Below are 23762 nucleotides of genomic sequence, written 5' to 3' on the forward strand. Positions count from 1 at the left end.
AAAAGCAATAATCATAAATATAAGGACATTAATCTCAGACTAAATTATTTTTTATTTATTTTTAATTTATATCCAAATTAGTTAGCATATAATGCAATAATAAGTAGAATCCAGTGACTTATCACCTACATATAACACTTGGTGCTCATCCCAGCAAGGGCCCTTCTCAACACCCCTTGTCCAGTTAGCCCATCCTCCCACCCCAAACCTATCCAGCAATCCTCAATTTGTTCTCTGTATTTGAGAGTCTCTTATACTTTGTCTCCCTCTCTGTTTTCATCTAATTTTTGCTTTCCTTCCCCTAGGTTCTTCTGTTGTGTTTCTTAATTTCACATATGAGTGAAGTCATATATTTGTTGTTCTCTGACGGACTTATTTCACTTAGCATAATACACTCTAGTTCCATCCATGTTGTTCCAAATGGTAAGATTTCATTCTTTTTGATCCCTAAGTAATACTCCATTGTATATATATGTATATACCACATCTTCTTCATCCATTCATCAGTCGATGGACATTTGGGCTCTTTCCATACTTTGGCTATTGTCAATAGTGTTGCTATAAACATTGGGGTACATGTGTCCCTTAGAAACAGCACTCCTATATCCTTTGGATAAATACCCAGTAATGCAATTGCTGGGTCGTAAGGTAGTTCTATTTTTAATTTTTTGAGGAACTGCCATACAGTTTTCCAGAGTGGCTGCACCCCCACCAGTTTGCATTCCCACCAGCAGTGCAAAAGGGTTCCTCTTTCTCCACCTCCTCACCAAGATCTGTCATTGCCTGAGTTGTTAATTTTAGCCACTCTGACAGGTATGAGATAGTATCTCATTGTGGTTTTGTGTTTCCCTGATGATGAGTGATGGTGAGCATTTTTGTCATGCATCTATTAGCCATCTGGATTTCTTCTTTGGAAAAGTGTCTATTTGTGTCTTTTGCCAATTTCTTCACTGGATCATTTGTTTTTTGGGTGTTGAGTTTGATAAGTTCTTTATAGATTTTGGATGCTAACTCTTTATCTGATATGAAAAGACAAATGCTTTTAAATTGAGTAATATAAGATAATAAAACACAAAATAACGCTCAACATCCAGCTTTGTACTGTTTTCATGAGACATACCTAAAAATAACTGACAAAGTTAAAAAAATAAGAGAATGGAAAAAGAATGCAGTTAAACACTAACCCAGCCTCACACACAGCAATAACAGTATCAGACAATAGATCTCAAGGCAAAAATCATAAAAGGAGATAAAGAGGAATGGTTCATACTGATAAAAGATACAATCCTCCAAGAAAAAATAATGCATTTAACAACACTGTTTGAAATAGGTGTATTAGATAAAAATGGATAGAAATACATAAGTCCTTAATCTCACTATAGGAATATTAATATAACTTACTCTCAAGTTAAAAGGTAAGGTAGAATCTAAAAAGGTAATAACACATTTAAAAAGCTTGATCCAGTAAATATCATAGATCTTTGTACCCAGAAAATATATGTATTTTTTCAAGCAAATATGAAAGATTAAAATAGATCACTTCAATCTTATGATTGAAATGCACTGAAACCAGTTTTTTTTCCCTTTTGTCACTATGTAGCCCCTGGACAATTTTGTAGAAGACAGATTAATTCAAGCTGCAACTATACATTTGGTCTTCAAATAGTTCAGTTAAACCAGAAAAATCCACATGAAAGATAAATTTGAGCAAGAAAAGGTACTGTGCATTAAAAAAAAGCTTTTAAAATTGTTTTTATTTTTTTATTAAGTTGCTTATTTTAATTCCAGTATATTAACATACACTATTAGTTTCAGGTGGACAATACATTGATTCAACAATTCTATACATTAGTGTTCATCATAAGTGTACTCTTTATTTTTTTATCATTTATTTTTGAGAGAGAGATAGAGACAGAGACAGAGACAGAGTGTAAGCAGGGAATAGGTCAGAGAGAGAGTCAGAGACACAGAATCTGAATCAGGCTCCAGCCTCTGAGCTGTCAGCACAGAGCCCAATGCGGGGCTTGAACCCACAAACTGTAAGATCATGAGTTGAAGTTGGATGCTTATCTGACTGAGCCCCCAGGTGCCCCAATAAGTGTTCTCTTTCTTTAATCCCCATCACCTATTTCAACTATCTCCCCATGCACCTCCCCTCTGGTAACCATCAGTTTGTTCTCTGTAGTTAAGGGTCTGGTTCTTGATTTGTCTCTTTTTTCCCCCCTAGGCTCATTTGTTTTATTTCTTAAATTCCAAATATGAGTGAAATCATATGGTATTTGTCTTCCTCTGACTTATTTTGCTTAGCATTATACTCTCTAGATCCATCCGTGTTGCAAATGGCCAATTTTCATTCTTTTTTATGGCCAAATAATATTCCATTATGTATATATACCACCTCTTTTTTATTGATTCATGTATCAATGGACACTTGGGCTGCTTCCATATCTTGGCTATTATAAATAATGCTGCAATAAACATAGAGATGCATGTATCCCTTTGAATTAGTGTTTTTGTATTTTTAGGGTAAATATCAGTAGTACAATTGCTGTATCATAGGGTAGTTCTATTTTTAACTTTTTGAGGAACCTCTATACTGTTTTCCAGAGTGACTGCACCACTTTGCATTCCCACCAACAGTGCACAAGGTTCCTTTTTCTCCAAATCCTCACCAACACTTGTTTCTTGTGCTATTGATTTTAGCCATTTTGACAGGTGTGGGATGATATCTCATTGTAGTTTTACATTTTTACGGAATGATGGAGCCACTATTAACTTCACATGGGGAAAAAAAAACCTGATAATTTTATCAGGGTGAAATCTTATCATCCAATCACCCAAGGCTTTTACTCTAACTTCTATGATAGAAAATAAAATCAGTACTTTTTAGAAATATTAATATGAATAATCCAGATGAAAATATTCTATATAGTTGGTAGAGAATGGAGAGGACTTTTACCCCTATTTTTAAAAGTAGACACTAGGGGCGCCTGGGTGGCGCAGTCGGTTAAGCGTCCGACTTCAGCCAGGTCACGATCTCACGGTCCGTTGAGTTCGAGCCCCGCGTCAGGCTCTGGGCTGATGGCTCGGAGCCTGGAGCCTGTTTCCGATTCTGTGTCTCCCTCTCTCTCTGTCCCTCCCCCGTTCATGCTCTGTCTCTCTCTGTCCCAAAAATAAATAAACGTTGAAAAAAAAAAAAATTTAAAAGTAGGCACTAAAATAAAAACATTTTTACACAAAGCAATTTTCTGTGAAAGAGAACATATATAACCGGGTTTTCATTAAAGCTTTGAAATAATAAGTAAGAAGAGGTTTTATTAAACACAGTGATAGATGAAATTTCATAGAACATTAATAGTAATAACACTTAAAAATTTTTAACATTTATTTATTTTGGAGAGATAGAACACGAGTGGGGGAGGGGCAGAGAGAGCGACACACACAGAATCCAAAGCAGGCGCCAGGTTCTAAGCTAGCTGTTCTGAGCACAGAGTCTGACGCAGGGCTCAAACTCAAGAACCGCAAGATCATGACCTGCAACCAACTGAGCCACCCAGGTGCCCCAATAGTAATAACACTAATCTTGGTAACCCAAATTTATTTCAAATGAAAATATTAAACCTCTCTTTTCAAATATAGAAAAAGGGCATATTTTATAAGATTAGAAACTAAAATACCAAAAGCTTAGATAATTTCCACAAAGTACCACAATCAATGCCAGCAGGAAAAAAGGAAAGAAACGAATGAAGGGAGGAAGGGAGAGAGAGGAAGGGAGAGAGGAAGTTAGTGATGGTATTATTAGGACTAAAATTTAAAATACCGATGGATAGATTTTCCTCCCTCTAAAATAGTAAACATATCTAAAGCACCTTTGCTATACTTTCTATTCTCAATTTTGTATGAACCACAACTTGTCCCTGTTAGGAAGTAAAAAGTACTAAAGCTATATTTATAAGAATAAGATTTGGGGCTGAGAACTAGAAAACTTAGAAATATGTGTTTTGCTGTTAGAAGAGACCATTACTTTCATGTTATTCTATAGTTTCAAGCCTAAGCAACTGATTCCTAAAACTTAGAAAGTCCTCAGGATTGAGCAGCAAGTAGTGCAATTAAGCGAATGAGCTTTGGAGTAAGGCAGCCCTGTGATGAAAACTTGGATTTGTCACCAACTGTAATCTTGAGCAAGTTGTTTAATAGTTTTCTCACCTGTAAAATGGAGATATAAGTATTATCAACCTCTTATTTCTTTTAATCCTCAAAACAAACACCTAACTGTGTAAAGCCCTTAGAATAGTTCCTGATACATGAGTAATCAATAAATATTAGCTCTTAATACAACTAAATATTAGCTAATAACAACAAACATTAATATTTATTAGTTTTATGCAGGTTATACTACATCAAGAATAAGCATAGCTAGGTGATCAAATTCCAGAGATTTAAGACAGTTGGACTAGAGGAAGCTAAGCTGACAAACTGTCACAGCACAAGGAAACCACCATTCAAAAAGACACGCCCACTCATTCAATGCCAATATGAAATGCCTCTCCTAGTTCCCTGAGCTAAAATTCTACAAAACTAAAAACAGAAAGTGAAGCTATAACCAAAGGCTTCAAAAAATATCCAACTCACCCAAACTGATCCAGGGGATGGTTATTTAACTTATATCTTAGGTATAGTTTGAAAAACTAAAGCAAAGGTATGAAGAATTTAATTAGACAAAATTAAGATAATTAACTTGTTTCTGGATTTTATATGTGATAACTTTTTTTGCCAGATATTTTTCATCAATTCTGAGACCAAAATAAAATTGGACTTATATTCAACAACTTTACTCAAATAAATGGTCTAAATTTGTAAGAACTAATCCGTTATGGGATCTCCCTCCTAAACTGTATGGATTGTGGGACAAGAAGAAAGTGTAGCCAAATTATGGAAAGAGTCCAAATGTCCCTTGACTGATGAATGGATAAAGTGGTATATATACATATATACAATGGAATACTACTCAGTGATCAAAAAGAATGAAATCTTGCCATTTGCAACAATGTGGATGGAACCAGAGTGTATTATGCTAAACAAAATCAGTCAGAGAAACACAAACACCATATGATTTCACTCATATGTGGAATTTAAGAAACACAACAGATGAACATAGGGAAGGGAAGGAAAAATAAGATAAAAACAGAGAGGGAGGCAAACCATAAGAGACTATTAAATACAGAGAACAAACTGAGGGTTGCTGGAGGGGTGGTGGGTGGAAGGATGGGTTAAATGGGTGATAGGTATTAGGGAGGGCACTTGGGATGACCACTGGGTATTCTATGTAAACAATGAATCACTGGGTTCTACTCCTAAAACCAATACTATATTGTATGTCAACTAACTTGAATTTAAAGAAATAAATTAAAACCAAGAAAGAACAGCAGACCAAGCCAAAAAAAAAAAAAAAAAAAAAAAGCAACTGAAAGCCTTCAATACCCTTCTATTAGTAATAGATCCAGTAGGCACAAAATCAGTAATGACATAACTGAATGCAACGGCACCATCAAATAGCTATATATCAAATATAATAATCAAACATCTACAGAATACTTCATCCAATAGCAGAATACATATTCTTCTCAAGGTCACATGGCATATTCACCAAGAGAGACCAAATTCTGGGCCATGAAATATACCCTAATACAATTAACAAGATAAAAACCATCAATATGTGGTCTCAGATCACAAAATTAAACTAGAAAATAATAACAGCTGGAAAATCCCCAAATAAATAGAGATTAAATAACACACTTTTAAGTAATATATGGGTCAAAGAGGAGAAATCTCAAGAGAAATTTTAAAATATTTTTAACTAAATGAAAACAAAATCACAACTTATCAAAATTTGTGGGATGCAGTGAAAGCAGTGCTTAGAGGTAACATTTACAGCATTAAATACATATATTAAAAAAGAAGAAAGAACTGAAATTCATCATCTAAGCTTCCACCTTACAAAAGTAAAAAAAAAAAAAAAAAAAAAAACCACACACACACACACACACACCACCCCCCCCAAATTAAATACAAAGTAAGAAGAAAAGAAATAATAAAAATTAAAGCAAAAATCTGTGAAATTGATGAGGAAAATAATAGAGAAAAATCAATGAAACCAAAAGCTGGTTCTTCATAAAAATCAATAAATTCATTAAGCCTCTAGCCAGGTTAAGAAAAAAAGAAAGAAGATACAAATTATGGGGCACCTGGGTGGCTCAGTCAGTTAAGCATCTGACTTCAGCTCAGGTCATGATATCACAGTTGGTGGGTTTGAGCCCTGCACCGGGCTCACTGCTGAGAGCTCAGAGTCTGGAGCCTGCTTCGGATTCTGTGTCTCCCTCTCTCTCTGCTCCTCCCCAGCTCATGCTCTGTTTCTCTCTCTCTCCCTCAAAAAAAATAAACATTAAAAAATTAAAAAAAAAATACCAATTACTAAAATCAGAAATGAAAGAGGGGACAATACTATAGATACTATGGACATTAAAAAAATAATAAAGGGCTATTATTAACAACTCTATGCCCACAAATTTAATAACCTAGATAAAATGGACCAATTCCTTGAAAGACACAATCTACCAAAGCCCACAAAAGAATAGTCCCCAAAAGACTTATCTGCATTAAAGAAACTGAATTAACAATAACCTTCCAAAACAGAAAGTTCCAAGCCCACATAGGTTCACTAGTGATTTCTGCCAAACAATTAAGAAAGAAATTATACCAATTCTATAAAATCTTGTCCAGAAGAAAGAAGCAGAGAGAATATTTTCTAACTCACTAAATGAGGCCAGCATTACCCTAATGCCAAAACCAGACAAAGACTTTATAAGAAAACGCCAGACCATTCTCTCTCATGAACACAAATTGAAAAATCCTCTACAAAATATTAGGAAATTGAGTCCAACAGTGTCTAAAAATATTAGACACCACAACCAAGTAGACTTTATTCCACTTACACAAATCTAGTTCAAATTCAAATATCAGTATAATCTAAAAGACAAAAATTAATGTAATCTGTCAATATCAACAGCCTTAAGAAAAATCACATGATTAAATCAATAATTGCAGGAATAAACATCTGATAATATCCAATATCTATTTATGATAAAAAAAAAAACTCAACAAACTAGAAGAGGGGAACTTCCTAAATTTGATAAAGAACATCTATCCAAAAATCTACAGGCAACATCATATTTAATGGTGAGAAGCTAGAAGCTTTCCCACTAAGATCAGAAACAAGGCAAGAATGTCTCGTCTCACCACCCCCTTTTCAGTATCATACTGTAAGTCTTAGCTAATGCAGACTTAGCTTAATGTTTTAAGAGAACAAAGGAAATAAATGGTACAGAGATTCAGAAGGAAGAAACAAAACTGTCTTTGTTCACAGTGACATGTTTGTCTATACAAAATACCCTAAAGAATCAACCAAAAAACTCTTGGAATGAATAAGTGAATATTAGCAAGGTTGTAGGATATAAAGTTAATATTCAAAACTCAACTGCTTTATAATATACCAGCAATGAACAACCAGAATTTAAAATTAAAAATGCTGGGGCACTTAGCTGGCTCAGTCAGTAGAGTGTGCAACTCTTGATCTCGGGGTCATGAGTTCAAACCCCATGTTGGGTGTAGAGATTACCTAAAAAAATTAAAATAAAAAATGCCATTTACATTAACACCCCAATATATAAAATGCTTAGGAACATATCTAACAAAATATGTACAAGATCTATATGAGGAAAATGTAATTCTGAAGAAAGAAACTAAAAGACTAATGGAGAGACAGTTCATGTTCACAGATAGGAAGAATCAATATTGTCAAGATATTAGTTCTTCCCAGCTTGATCTAGAGATTTAATGCAATATCAATTGAAATCTCAGCAAGTTATTCTATGCGTATTGATAAATTGGTTCTAAAATTTATATAGAGGCCAAAGACTCAGGAACAGCCAACACAATATTGAAGTAAAAGAATAAAGTTGGAGGGCTGGCACTACCTAACTTTAAGAGTTACTATAACGCTACAGCAATCAAGATAATACGGTATTGGTGAAAGAATGGACTAGATCAACGGAACAGAATACAGAGCCCAGAAATACACCCACACAACTATAGTCAAATGACCTTTGACAAAAGAGCAAAGTGAATACAATGGAGAAAAGACGGTCTTTAACAGATAGTGCTGAATAACACATCCACCTTTAGAAAAACCAATCTAGCATAGACCTTACATCCTTCACAAAAATTAGCTCAAGATGGATTACAGACCTAAATGTAAAGTACAAAACTTGTAGGAGATAACATAGAAGAAAATATAGATATCTTTGGTTTGATCATGACCATTTAGATACGACACTAATGGTACAATCCATGAAAAAAGGATAAGTTATATTTCACTGAAATTAAAAACTCAGCAGGGGGGTGGGGAACATCACCAAGATGGCAACACAGAAGTCTCCTGAATTTCCATCCTATCTCGGGTGAACCAAATACACAGCTACACACAGATCAATTCTCTTAGTGAGAAATGCAGAAACTAGTTGAGTGATTACTGCACATTGGGCAACTGAGAAAATACCCACATGGAAACAGGTTGGAAAGGCTGAGATACATTCTCACTACAAACCCTACCCCTGGCATAGCACTTTCCAATAGGAAAGGATCTCCCAACTCTCAGCTTCTCTGTGAGAAGCAAAGGGTTTGTACCACACATACAATACCTCAGCCTCTAAGTCTGCCATGTAATGGACATGTCCCCAAATTACCAATCTCTGTGAGTCAACACAGCTTGCATTCACAAGTCCTACAAGACTACAGTAAAAAAAGAAGTGGTTTTAGCAGACACACAGTTTTATGTGACTATTCCCTCCTGGCTCAGTGAAAAGGAAGCAGGCAAAAACAACCAACTTCCAGTTTCTCCCTGGAGGGAGTTTGACTACGCACCTTCCCAGCTGCTGCCTGAGGTCAAACTTCGAATTAGCCTGAATCTATGCGCCAAGTTAGATCTTCCCAGGAGCCTGAATGAGCCAGGGAGCACTTCCCACACATTCTCCCTCTGGCTCACTCCAACAATAACACCAAGTCTCCAGCTTCACCCTGGAAGGAGTTTGTCCACATATAAAGTACCTCATCTTTTGCAGCTGCCACCAAAGGGACAGGCCCTCAAATCACCTAGCTGTCATAGCCAACAGTGCTCAGCATTCACAAGTCCCACATAACAATATTTTAAAAAGAGAATTTTTGGGGGTGCCTGAGTGGTTCAGTCGGTTAAGCTTAAGGCTTCAGCTCAGGTCATGATCTCACATCTTGTGAGTTCGAGCCCTGCATCAGGCTCTGTGCTGATAGCTCAGAGCCTGGAGCCTGCTTCAGATTCTGTCTCCATCTCTCTCTGCCCTTCCCCTGCTCATTCTTTCTCTTTCCCTTTCTCTTTCTCTCTCTCGCTCTCTCGCTCTCCCTCTCCTTCTCCCTCTCTCTCAAATATAAACAAGCATTAAAAAAAAATTTAAAGAGCAGTTTTCAAATGGGCATATAAGCACCTCAGGCAATATTGTCTCCTGCCCCTTCCCACCCCAGAACTCAGCACAGAGGGAGGAGACAAAATGCCATCTCACAGTTTCTCCCTAGAAGGGATCTGACTGTATAATTTCCCACCTGCTGCCTGAGGGTCCAGCTTCTAATCAGCCTTCATGTGGAAGTTGACTGGGATCCCCCCAGGAACCTTATAGAGAGCTGGTGGTACCTCCCACCAATTGTCTTCTCTCAGCTCACTCCAACAGTAAAAACAAGTCTCCAGCTTCTCCCTAAAAGGACTTTGTCTACAAGGTGCCCTCAACTTTTATGGCTGCCACCTGAGGAAATGACTCTCAAATTACCTACCTCTAGAGCTCAGCATTCACCATTCTGCAACCACACAAAACAAAGAGGTGGTTCTATCTGAGAACAAGTTAGAAGCATGCCCAGTGACTATTCTCATTGGATTACCACAGAATGAGTAAGCATAAACTGGTAGCTCCCAGTTTCTCCCTGGCAGGGGCTAGATTGCATATCTGATGTCCTGACTTCCCAAATGCTGCTAAAGGCCACGCTTCCAATAAACCTGCATGAGGAAACTAAACAGGCAATTAGTATCCCTCTAAGAACCTAACAGGGATATGGGCATTTCACATACCTTTAGAACACTGACAGATCTGACACACTGACAAGTACTGGGGTCACTAAAACACACACACACACACACACACACACACACACACAGAGCAACTCAGGCAAACACAAAGGTTTGGGAGGCAACCAGGACTCAGGCTAAGCTGACTGATGAGGTTCATCTCCTACATGAGGCCAGTCTAACAATACTGGGAGAGTTGGCTATTTTACCTTATGCACAGAAACCAACACAGAACCATCAAGGAAAGTGAAGAAACAGGAAAATATGTTCGCAACAAAAGAACAAGCTAAATCTGCAGATACTGACCTTAATGAAATGGAGAGCAGTGATTTGTCCCATAAAGAGTTCAAAATAACAATAACAGAGGTGCTCAGTGAGATCAGGAGAGAAATGCATGAACAAAGTGAGAATTTCACAAAGAATACAAAATAGTACCAAACAAATCATATGGATGAGCAATAACTGAACTGAAAAATTCAAAAGGGGGATTCAAAATCAGACTAAACCAAGCAGAACAAAGGATCAGTGACCTGGAAGACCAGACAGTGGACATCATCCAATCAGAGGAACAAAAAAAAAAAGGAGAGTGATGATAGTTTAAGAGACTTCTGGGACACCAGCAAGAGGACAAGAGGACACCCATTCTCAGAAGGGGAAGAGAAAGAAAAAGGGACTGAAAGCTAATTCAAAAAAATAAAAATAAAAAAACAATAGCTGAAAATTTCCCTCACCTGAGAAAGACACAGACATCCAGATCCAAGAAACCCAAAAAATGTCATAGATGGATCCAAAGAGACCCACACTGAGATACATTATAATTAAATTGTTAAAATATGATGAAAGATTCTTAAAAGCAGCAAGAGAAAAGCAATCTTGTTACATACAACAAAACCCACATAAGACTTTGAGCAGATTTTTCAGGAGAAATCGTGAAGGCCAGAAGGGAATGGGATGATACAAAGTACTGAAGAAAAAAAAATGGCAACCAAGAATACATCACCAAACAAAGTTGATCTGCAGCACTGAAGGAAAGATAAAAAAAGAGTTTCCTATAAACAAAAGGTGAAGGTGTTCATCAACAGACCACTCATATAAAAAATGTTAAAAGGAATCTTTTAAATTGAAATGAAAGGACACTAATAAGTAACATGAGAACATATGAAAGTATAAAATTCAGTGATAAAAGAAATTTCTTAGTTAATTCAGAATACTCTAACATTGTAATGATGGTGGGTAAATCACTTATAACTTTAGTATAAAGGTTAAAGACAAAGGTAATAAAAATAACTATAACTACTATAATTTCTTAATGGCTACACAACTAAAAAAGATATAAATTGTGACATCAGAAACAAAGTGGAAGGGTATAAAAATGTTGTGCTTTTGTTTGTGTTCAAAGTTAAATTGTTATCAGCTTAAAATATACTATCATTACTATGTTTTATGTAAGCTTCCTGTTAACCATAAACAAAAACCTATAGTTGATTTACAAATGAGAACGAGAAAGGAATCTAATCATAACACTACAGAAAATCATCAAATCACAAAGAAAGCAAAAGCGGAAGAGAGGAACAAAGGAATTACAAACCAACCAGAAAACAATTAACAAAATGTTACTAGGAAATCTATACCTGTCAATAACTGGTTTAAAATTAAATGAATTAACTTCTCCAATCAAAATACAGACTGGCTGAATTCAATGAAAAAACTCTAACCAATCTTATGCTGTCTAGAAAACAGTTACTTAGCCTTAAGAACACATATATACTGAAAGTGAAGTAATGGAAAAAGATATCCCATGCAAATGGAAACCAAAAGAAAACAGGGTAGCTATATTTAGCACACAAAAAAGATTTTAAGTCAAAAAAAGTGTAACAAGACACAAACACGGTAATTATATGATGTTAAAGGGTAAATTCATCAAGAGGATGTAACAATTTTAAGTATTTATCCTCCCAATATCATAGCACCTAAATATTATAAAGCAATTAAAAGATCTGAAGGGAGAAATAACCAGCAATACAATGATTAACAGGGAACTTCAATACCCAGCCTTTATCAATGGATAGATCATTCAAACAGAAAATCAATAAGGGAACACTGGACTTAAGCTACACAATTAGATCAGATGGACTAAACAAACAGATATAGTATTCCAACCAACAGCAGCAAGATACGCATTTTTCTCAAGTGCACATGGAATTCTCCAGGATATATCATAAGTTAGGCCACCAAAATAAAAATCTTAATTCATATGAGAAGATTAAAATTATATCAACTATCTTTTATGACCACAATAGTATGCAAATAGAAATTCAGTACAAGAGCTGGTACAAAGTCACATATGTGTGAAGATTAAACAACATGTTCCTGAATAACTAACAGGTTATAAGTCAAAAAGAAATAAAAAATACATATCTTGAAACAAATGAAAATGGAAACACAACATACAAAACCTTATCAGATGCAAAAAAAGCACTTTTAAGAGGAACGTTTGCAGCAGTAAACACATACATTTAAAAAGAAAGAAAGCTCTCCAATAAATAACCTAACCTTACATCTCAAGTAACTAGAAAAGAACAAAGTCCAAAGTTAGTAGAAGAAAGGAAATAGCAAACATCAGAGTGAACATAAATGAAATAGAGACTAGAATGACAGACAACAATGATGAAACAAAGACCTGTTTTTTTTGAAAAGACAAACAGAATAAAGAAACCATTTAATGAACTAATAAAAAGGAAGACACAAAATCAGAAACAAAAGAGACATTACAACTGAGAACACAGGTATACTAATGATCATAAGAGATTACGATGAATAATCATATATCGACAAATTAGATAATCTGGAATAGATAAATTGCTAGAAAAATAAAACCTACCAAGACTGAATCTTGAAAAAGTAGTCACCTTGAACAGACTGATTTCTAGTAAGGAGATTCAATCAGTAAACACCTCCTCCAAAACAAAAGTACAGGACCAAATGGCTTCCCTGTCATATTCTATCTAACTTTTGAGGCATATATTTAAAGAATTAATACCAATATTTCTCAAATTGTTCCCCAAAAAATGAACAGGATGGAATACTTTTACAAACTGATTTCACAAGGCAAGGATTATCCTGATACCAAAGTCAGAGAAGGACACTACCAAAAAAAAAAAAAAAAAAAAAAAAAGGACAGGCCAATATCTCTAATGAACATAGATGCCAAAATCCTCAACAAAAAACTAGCAAATTAAATTCAGAACCACAACAGAAGAATCATACAGCCTACTCAAGTGGACTTTATTCCTGGGATGCAAGGATGGTTCAACACATGCAAATCAATAAATACGATTCACCACATTAACAAAATGACAAAAATCCTACAATCAGCTCAATAGATGCAGAAAAAGCGTTTGATAAAATTCAACATCCTTTCATAAGAAAAACTCTCAACAAATTAGGTACAGAGTAAATGTACCTCAACATAATAAAGGCCTTATATGACAAGCCCATAGTTAACATCGTACTGAATGGTAAAAAGATAAAAGTATTTCGTCTAAGATCAGGAACAAGACAAGGATGGTCACTCTCACCACCTACTGTTTAACTCCAGCATAGTTAACTGTGTCATATAACTTTCAGGTGGACAAAATAATGATTCAATAATTCTAGACATCACCCAGTACACATCACAATTGCCCTCCTTAATCCCCATCTCCTAATTCACCCATGCACCAACACACCTCCTCTCCGGTAACCATCAGTTCTGATACTTCAGAAACTGTTTCTTGGTTGGTCTCTTTTTTTTCCCCATTGCTCTTTTGGTTTATTTCTTAAATACCACATATGAGTGAAATCATGTGGTATTTGTCTTTCTCTGACTTATTTCACTTAGCATAATACTCTCTAGTTCCATTCATGTTGTTGTAAATGGCAAGTCTTCATTTTTTACATGGCTGAATAATTTTCCATTGTGTATATAAAACACCTCTTCTTGAACCATTCACAACTGATGGATACTAGGGGGAATTCCATATTTTGATGGTTGTAAATAATGCTGCAATAAACAAAGGATGCATTTATCCCTTTGAAGTAGTATTTCTGCATTTTGGGGATATCCACTAGTGCGATTGTTGGATCCTAAAGTAGCTCTACTTTAAACTTTTTGAGGAAACTCCATACTGTCTTCCAGAGTGGTGGCACCAGTTTGCATTCCCACCAACAGTGCAAGAGGGTTCCCTTTTCTCCACATCCTCGCCAACACCTGTCATTTCTTGTGCTTTTGATTTTAGCCGTTCTGACAGGTATGGGGTGATATGTCATTATAGTGTTGATTTGCATTTCCCTGATGATGAGTGATGTTGAGCATCTTTTCATGTCTCTAGGCCATTTCTGTGTCTTCTCTGGAGAAATGTCTATTCATGTCTTCTCCCCATTTTCTTTGAATTATTTGTTTTTGGGGGTGTTTACTTGTATCAGTTCTTTATATATTTTGGATATTAACACTATCAGATGTCATTTGCAAATATCTTCTCCCATTCTGTCGGTTGCCTTTTAGTTTTGTTGGTTGTTTCCTTTGCTGTGTAGAACCTTTTTGTTTTGATAGAATCCCAATGATTTTTTATTTCTCTTCCCTCAGGAGACCTATCAAGAAAAATGTTGCTACAGCCCATGTCAGAGACATTACTGCCTGTGCTCTCTTCTAGGATTTTTATGGTTTCAGGTCTCACATTCAAGTCCTTAATCTATTTTATTTATTTTTGTGCATGGTGTAAGAAAGTGGTCCAGTTTCATTTTTTTGCATGTTGCTGTCCAGTTTTCCCAACACCAATTGTTGAAGAGACCATCTTTTCCCCACTGGATATCCTTTCCTACTTTGTTGAAAAGTAATTGGCCATATAATTGTTGGATCATTTCTGGGTTTTCTTTTCTGTTCTATGTGTCTCTTTTTGTGCCAGTACCATACTATTTTGATCACTATAGCTTTGTAATATATAGTATAGTCTGGAATTGTGATACACTCCAGCTCTGCTATTCTTTTTCAAGGTTGCTTTGGCTATTCAGGGTCTTTTCTGGTTCCATATTAATTTTAGGATTCTTTGCTTTAGTTCTGTAAAAACTATTGTTTGTGTTTTGATAGGGATTACATTAAATGTATAGATTGCTTTGGCTACATAGACATTTTAACAATATTTTTTCTTCCAATCCAAGAGCATGAAATGTCTTTCCATTTCTTTGTGTCATCTTCATTTTCTTTCATCAATGTTTTATGCTTTTCAGAGTACAGATATTTCACCTCTTTGGGTAGGATTATTCCTAGGTATCTCATTATTTTGGGTGCACTTGTAAATAGGATTATTTCCTTAATTTCTCTTTCTGCTGCTTCATTATTATATCTGGAAATGCAACAGATTTCTACACATTGATTTTGTATCCTGCACCATTACTGAATTCATTTATCAGTTCTAGCAGTTTTTTGGTGGTGTCTTTTGGATTTTCTATATAGTGCATCATGTCATCTGCAAATATATAGTCAAAGTTTTACTTCTTCCTTACCAAGTCAGATGCCTTCTATTTCTTTTTGTTGTCAGATGCTGCAGCTAGGACTTCCAGTAGTGTCTTGGATAAAAGTGATGACGATCTCGCGGTCTGTGAGTTCGAGCCCCGCGTCAGGCTCTGGGCTGATGGCTCGGAGCCTGGAGCCTGTTTCCGATTCTGTGTCTCCCTCTCTCTCTGCCCCTCCCCCGTTCATGCTCTGTCTCTCTCTGTCCCATAAATAAAATAAAAAACGTTGAAAAAAAAATTAAAAAAAAAAAAAAAAAGTGATGAGACAGACTGAACATCCTTGTCTTGTTCCTGACAAAGCTCTGTTTCTCCCAGTGAGTATGATGATTGTTGTGGGTTTTCCAAATGTGGTCTTGATTATTGTGAGGTATACTCTCTGTAAACCTACTTTGTTGAAGACATTTATCATGAATTAATGTACTTGTCAAATATTTTTCTGTGTCAGAATTATCATATGGTTTTATCTTTCCCCTTTTGATATGATATATCATGTTGATTGATTTACAAATACTGAACCACCCTTGCATCCTGGGAATAACTCCACTTGATTATGATAACTAAATTTTTTAATATATTATTGGATACAGTTTGCTAGTATTTTGTCAAGGATTTTCACAACGATATTCACCAGATTTATTGGCCTGTAGTTCTCTGTTTTGTGGTGCCTTTATCTAGTTTTGGTATTAGGTCACTCTCACCACTTTTATTCACAGTACTGGAAGCCCTACCCAGGGCAATTAGGCAAGAAAAAGATTTAATAAGTATACAAGTCAGAAAGAAAGAAATACAGCTCTGTTTCTAGAGGACATACTATATATAAAAAGCCAACACACTCCAACAAGAAAAACTGTTAGAAGAAATCAATGAATTCACTAAAGTTGCAGGATACAAAATCAATATATAAAAATCTAGGTGTGCTAGAGAGGTGGAAGATAGTGGTAGAGGAGAGCTCTAAGCTTGTCTTGTCCCACAAAAACAACTAGATAACTATCAAATCAGCCTAAATACCCCAGAAATCAACCTGAAGAGTAACAGAACAAACTTCACAACTAAAGGAAGAGAAGAGGCCACATTGAAGAAGGTAGGAAGTACAGCGATGTGGTTCAAGGGAAAAAGGGATCATGGATGCTGCAGAGGGAAGGGAGCCAAGGCCACTGAGAAGTATGAGACAAACACACAGGGGAATGCACAAGGATAACATTTCCCCAAAAGCACTGGCTTGAAAAACAAGAGGGGCTGAATTTCGTGAGTTCTTACAACCAGTGGGGCTTAAAGCCTGGAGTTTTAAAGATCAGTCATCTTTGCTGGGATAGACCCCAGAGGGCACTGTGCTACTCCTGGAGCTAAGGCAGGCAAAAAAATCCAGGGGCAGATAGTGCGGAAACTGTGATCTGAAGAATGTCTAAGGACGGTGGAGGGGAGGTGTGGGGGGGGGGGGGGGACATTGTTTGCTTTTCTGGGAGCACATCCCTGAGAAGCAGCATTCATGGAGATGCCTCTCCAGGAACAAAGGAGCTGGCTGGCACCACGTCCCTATACCGTCGATCACATAAATACAGAGCTACCTACAGGAAGCAGTGCAGCACCCACACTGGCTGCCAAACTTTCTTACACCAAGCCTCACACCACAGTGTGCTGGTGGGATGACTCTTCACAGTCAAGCTTGCCTTAGTCCCAGTGCAGAAGGCCCTTCCCCAATAACACCAGCATAAACCCCTGCCCACATCACATCTCCCGACCAAAGAGTTCTGCAGGACCTCAGTTCTGGTGTAACTGGTATCAAGTCTCATTTCACAACCAGGCAAGAGCACATCTAGTTAAAACTTGTCACACTCAGGGGCGCCTGGGTGGCTCAGTCGGTTGGGCGACCGACTTCAGCTCAGGTCATGATCTCACAGTCCGTGAGTTCGAGCCCTGCATCGGGCTCTGTGCTGACAGCTCGGAGCCTGGAGCCTGTTCCAGATTCTGTGTCTCCCTCTCTCTCTGACCCTTCCCTGTTCATGCTCTGTCTCTCTATGTCTCAAAAATAAATAAACGTCAAATAAAAAAAATTTAAAAAAAAAACAAAAACAAAAACTTGTCACACTCAGACCAGGAACAAAACACCGCCCACAATAGGCAAAGATAGCATTTGTAGATCTGAAGCATCTGAAGGACGGAGTAGCTAAAACACAATAGCAGAGCACACGCAGCACACACCAGAGACACGCCCTTGAAATGCCAGGCCCTGGGCACTACATGACCTCTTCTTCATAAGACCATTACTTTTGGAGTAGGAGACATAACTGGATTTTCAAAATTAGAGAAGAAGGCAGAGACCTATACAAAATGCCAAGAAAGAGGAATTCATCCCAAGTGAAAGAACTAGATAAGGCTAGGGCCAGACATCTCAGTGAAGAGATGTAAGTAACATGTCTGATGGAGAATTTAAAGCAACAATCATAAAGATACTCACTGAGCCTGAGAAAAGAAATGAAGACATCAGTGGGACCTTTACAACAGAGATGAAAGAGTTAGGAAACAATCAGAGATGAAGAATGCAAGAAATGAGATTATAAATAGCTTGATGCAATGAACAACAGGCTGGAAGAATAAGAGAAACAAATTAGTGAACTAGAAGACAAAATAATGGAAAATAATAAAGCTGAACAAAACAGAGACAGAATTGTGCAACGTGAGAATAGACTTAGGGAACTCAGTGACCCCATGAAATGTAATAACATATGTATTATAGGAGTCCCAAGAAGAAGAAAGAGAAAAGGGGACAGAAAATTAATTTTTGACTACTGAAAGATTTTATTCTTACTACTCAAAATGAAGAATACTGTTTTAGTATTCAATGTCTTAGACACAGCACATTCAGAGATGTCAAAATAATGCAAATAACTGATCCATATTCATCCTTCTTAGGAGCATCCTTGTTCATTATGGCTCAGAGGTGCTACGCTCCCAGGTTCAACCCTATTTCTATACATTCTCTTCCGTGGAGATCTTATCCATTCCCATGGCTTCAATTATTACTGTATTGAAAAGATTCTCATTTGTTATTTACAGCCCTAATCATTCTGATAAAGCTCCACTTTTGAACACTTAAATATAAGTACCCTACTGCTACCTTAAAGTCAAAACACATCATTAAACCAACAAATGCTTACTGAGTCCTTACTTTATACCAGGCAAGGAAAGATACACAAAAGAATTAAAACAATTTTGGGGGGTGCCTGAGTGGCTCAGTCGGTTGAGCTTCCGACTTCGGCTCATGTCATGATCTCATGGTTGATGAGTTTGAGCCCCATGTCTGGCTCTGTGCTGACAGCTCAGAGCCTGGAGCCTGCTTCGGATTCTGTGTTTCCCTCTCTCTCTGCCCCTCCCTTGTTCATGCTCTGTCTCTCTCTGTCTCAAAAATAAATAAACATTTAAAAAATATTAAAAAAAAGAATTAAAACCATTTTCTACTCTTAATTTTCTTTTTTTTTTTTTTTTTTTTTTTTAATTTATTTTTGGGACAGAGAGAGACAGAGCATGAACGGGGGAGGGGCAGAGAGAGAGGGAGACACAGAATCGGAAACAGGCTCCAGGCTCCGAGCCATCAGCCCATCAGCCCAGAGCCTGATGCGGGGCTCGAACTCACGGACCGCGAGATCGTGACCTGGCTGAAGTCGGACGCTTAACCGACTGCGCCACCCAGGCGCCCCTCTACTCTTAATTTTCTACTGAGTATATACAGTCTAGTTGATGAAAACACAAAAACTTCAACATTAAATGTATAGTCCTACAAAGCAGCTTATATATACCATATATACATGAATTACACAGCTAATTGCTATAGTACATTGTTATAATATTGAGAGTTCCCAATTACCCATCAGTTTACATTAATAAAAACAAAATCTCGAAAAATCCTTGCAACCTTGGAGAAAGCAAAGATTTATTAGAATATAAAAATATTGGGGTGGCTGGGTGGCTCAGTCGGTTGAGCATCCGACTTCGGCTCAGGTCATGATCTTGCAGTCCATGAGTTCGAGCCCCGCATCAGGCTCTGGGCTGACAGCTCAGAGCCTAGAGCCTGCTTCTGATCCTGTGTCGCCCTCTCTCTCTGCCCCTCCCCTGCTCATGCTCTGTCTCTCTCACTCTCAAAAATGAATAAATGTTAAAAAAAAGAATATAAAATATGAACCATAAAAAAATTGATAAATTGACTTGATCAAAATAAAAATGTTTGCTTAACACGATTAAGAAAATGGAAAGGGAAGCCATAGACTGGGAGACATATTTCTTACACAAGTATCTGACAAAAGATTTGTATTATAATATATAATTTTATATATTATCATAAATATTAGTTAATAATTCTGCTAGTATATAGTATATATTTACATATTAAAATATGTATATATGTGAAGTATTGCAACTATTTCACATATATATATGAACTATTTTTAAAAATGGGCAAAGGGGTGCCTGGGTGGCTCAGTCGGTTCAGTGTCCGACTTCAGCTCAGGTCATGATCTCACGGTTCGTGGGTTCGAGCCCCGCGTCGGGCCCTGTGCTGACAGCTCAGAGCCTGGAACCTGCTTTGGTTTCTGTGTCTCCCTCTCTCTCTGCCCCTCCCCTGCTCACGCTGTCTCTCTCTGTCTCTCAAAAATAAATAGATGTAAAAAAAAATTTTTTTTTAAATGGGCAAAAATGTGAAGCCATTTTACCAAAGAAGATATATGAATAGTTAACAATCACATGAAAAAGATGCTCAGTATTATTAATCATCAGACAAAGGCAACTCAAAACCATAGTAAAAATCTACATACCTGTTAGAATGTCTAAAATGAAAAAGGCCTGTCATCACTAGTGGAAGTATAAAGGGGTACAAAGACTTTGAGAAATAGTGTGATAGTTTCTTATAAATTTAAACAAATACCTACTATGGTAGAAAGCCTTTAAGGTGAACATCAGTGAATTCCATTTCTGATATTTATGCTATTTGTCTAATCTTCTCCTCTTGAATGTGGGCTAGACTTACTGGTTCACCTCTACAGAAGAAATATGACAGAAGTGATGAGATGTCGCATTCAAAACTAGATTATAAAGACTGTAGCTTATGTCTTATATGCTCTCTTTTTCCCTTTTAGATTGCTTTGCTCTGGGGGAATAGAGCTGCCACATAATGAGGCAGCTCCGTAGAAAAGCTCATATAACAAGGAGCTAAGGACTGACAGCAGCCATATGTATTACCTTAGAAGTGGATTCTCTCTGTCAAGACTTGCGATGAGCAAAGCCACAAATCACCTTGACACCTTGACTGTCCTGAGCCAGAACTATCTCACTAAGTCATTGCTGTATTCCCCACCTTAAGAAACTGTGAGATAATAAATTTTTATTTTCAACTTCTGAGTATTTGTTATACAGCAATAAATAACTAATAAACCTAACATATAATCTAGAAATTCCACTCTTGTGTATTTCTCCAGGAGAAGTAAAAAACATTTCTGCACAAACATGTACGTGGGTATTCATTGTTCCCAACAGCCCCAAAATGGAAAAATGTAAATGTCCATCAACAGGTGAAGGGATAAACTAGAATACATCAGAGTTACTCAGAAGGTCTGTTAAAGAACAGCCTGCTAGGCTCTACCCTCAGAGTTTCTAACTCAATAGGTCTGGTATACGGTCTGAGAATTTGCATTTGTAACAATTTGCCAGGTGATGCTAGTGCTGCTGGTCTTTGACCACACATTAAGAACCACCAGATTAGTCTACAGTTTGAATGTCTATGGTATTCTGTGCTGTATAACATCTTTTAGTACTGAGTAGATCCAAAGGACACTACCAGGTTTATGAAGGGAATGAAATTCTTATAGGAAAAATGAAGAATGAATCATGTAGAGAAAAGATAAAAAGTAGAAACTCAAAAACTTTCTTTATTTACTACACTGGATTTTTCTTTAGTCTTTATAGTCTTTATATGAATATGCTTTATTTCCTTAACTAGACTATAGGTTTACTGAAACAGGAATTGTGTCTTAATCATCTTTATTCCTCTGCCTAATCTAGCCTGTTGATTTATTAATGGTAGACGTTTAACAAATATTTTTTAGGAATTTATTGTTGATGGCTGACTGCTAGAGTCACTTATAATTACTTACGTTTTACTAAAAATATTAGAACTTTGAATAATTATTAAGGCATTCTCTTGAAAGAGCATATCAGTCTTTCCATATTTCATTTTAATGTATATGAGTAAGGCAAATTATCACCACCTCAACCATCACCTTCTTAAATATAAGCTATATAGAAATATGTGTTTCAGGGGCACTTGGGTGGCTTAGTCAGTTAAGCATTCAACTCTTGGTTTAAGCTCAGGTAATGATCTCACGGTTCATGAATTCAAGCCCTGCATAGGGCTCTGCACTAACAGTGCAGAGCCTGCTTGGGATTCTCTCTTTCCCCTTTCTCTATGCCCCTATGTTGCTCATGCTTTCTCTCTCAAAATAAATAAACTTTAAAAAGTAAAAATAAATAAAATAAATTAAAAAAATATTTGTTTCATGAACTCTAAAAAATAATTTTGTATGGAATGACATGGAATTCCCCAAATGAACATACCAGTCAGTGACATGCCTTTAAATCACATTTTTACAGGTTCTATAAGTTCCTCTGGTTCACCTTCTAAACATGAGAAAGAATGTTAGCTGCTACTAATCTTATCTCAAACAAATTCATCAACCAGAAAACTTGCTGAAATTTTTCAATACCTATGATGGTTATGCCTTTGCAATATCCCAAACAGATTACAGTAGAAGAGCTAAGATGGTGCATTAAGTAGTAGGACCATAGGCTTGCTACCTCCCCCAAACACAGCTAGAAAAATATCAAACATTCTGAATACCCAAGAAATCAATCTGAGGACTGCCAGAACAAAGTGCACACCTGGAGGGAGAGAGGAGGCTACGTTGTAGAAAGTAGCAGGCATGGAGATATGGTTTGTGGGGAGAGAGGGATTGAGGGGGCTGTGGAGGGAAAGGGTGCCCTGGTCATAGATAGAAGTGAGAGAGAGGAGCACACAGGAGATCACACAAGGAAAACACTTCTCCAAAGCCATTGACTGGGAAAACAAAAGAGACTGATTTTCATGAGTTCTGATAACCAGCAGGGCTAAAAGACTAGAGTTTTAGAGGTCCATGCTGTGGCTGGTATAGAACCTGAGGGTGCTCCAGTGCTCCAGCAGAGAAGACAGGCAGGTAACCCAAGGGCAGAAGGCTCCATCTGAGGATTGCCTGAGACACACTGAGACAGATGGTTCTCCCTTCTTGGATCACATCTGAGAGAGGTGGCATTGCCTCTCTGAAGACAAAAGAACCAGCAGGTGCCACTTCCCTCCTTGTCCCTCAGCATAGGCACGGAGACACTTGCTGAGTTCCTGCCACACCAGGTCCCTCAAGTTCAAAGTTCTGGATCTCAGCAGACCTGGCTGGGATAGAGCCCAAGATGCACTGCACTACTCCAGGCAGGCAAGCAACCCAGAGACAGACTGCATGAGAACAGCCATCTGAGAACACCTAGAACTCATGATGCAAAATTGTTCCCTCTTCTAGAAGGGCTTCCCTGACAACAGCAGGCTTGAGCTCCCTTCTCCAGGGACAGAGGAGCACCCTGGCACCATTCCCCTCCTCAGCTTAAACTAACTTTGGTAAACAGCACAGTGCCAACATTGGCTGCCTAATCTGCTTACACCAACCCCCCTGCCTCCCCTGCGCTCTGCTGGTACTGCTTCTCTCCAGAAAGTGTACCTGAGAACCAGCACAATGGGCCCCTCCCCCAGAAGACCAGCACCTCTACAGGAACCACAGAGTTCTGCAAAGTTTCAGCTCTAGTGGAAATAACATCCAGTCTCTTTTAACAGACACTCCAGAGCACACCTAGTTAAAACTGGCCATACTCTGGCCAAGATCCAAACACTACCCACTACAGGCAAGGAGAAACTCTGCAGATGACTAACCAAATAGATTACAGTCAC

At 37.4% G+C, this 23762-nt stretch overlaps 1 protein-coding gene and 1 long non-coding RNA gene across 3 annotated transcripts in view; one reads left to right on the top strand and one right to left on the bottom strand.

Moving 5' to 3' along the window:
- The window catches only part of LOC109262564 (uncharacterized), a 93841-nt gene that overhangs the window by 14072 nt on the left and 56007 nt on the right, over positions 1-23762 (bottom strand). The window lies entirely within an intron of this gene.
- On the top strand, positions 1645-21132 carry LOC128772926 (uncharacterized). Its single transcript, XR_008417005.1, has 2 exons — positions 1645-1717; positions 20878-21132. It is a non-coding gene; the product is annotated as an uncharacterized LOC128772926 (long non-coding RNA).

This window comes from Panthera pardus, unplaced genomic scaffold, assembly GCF_024362965.1.
Source record: "Panthera pardus isolate Hobbes unplaced genomic scaffold, ASM2436296v1 HiC_scaffold_24, whole genome shotgun sequence".
Lineage (NCBI taxonomy): Eukaryota > Metazoa > Chordata > Mammalia > Carnivora > Felidae > Panthera > Panthera pardus.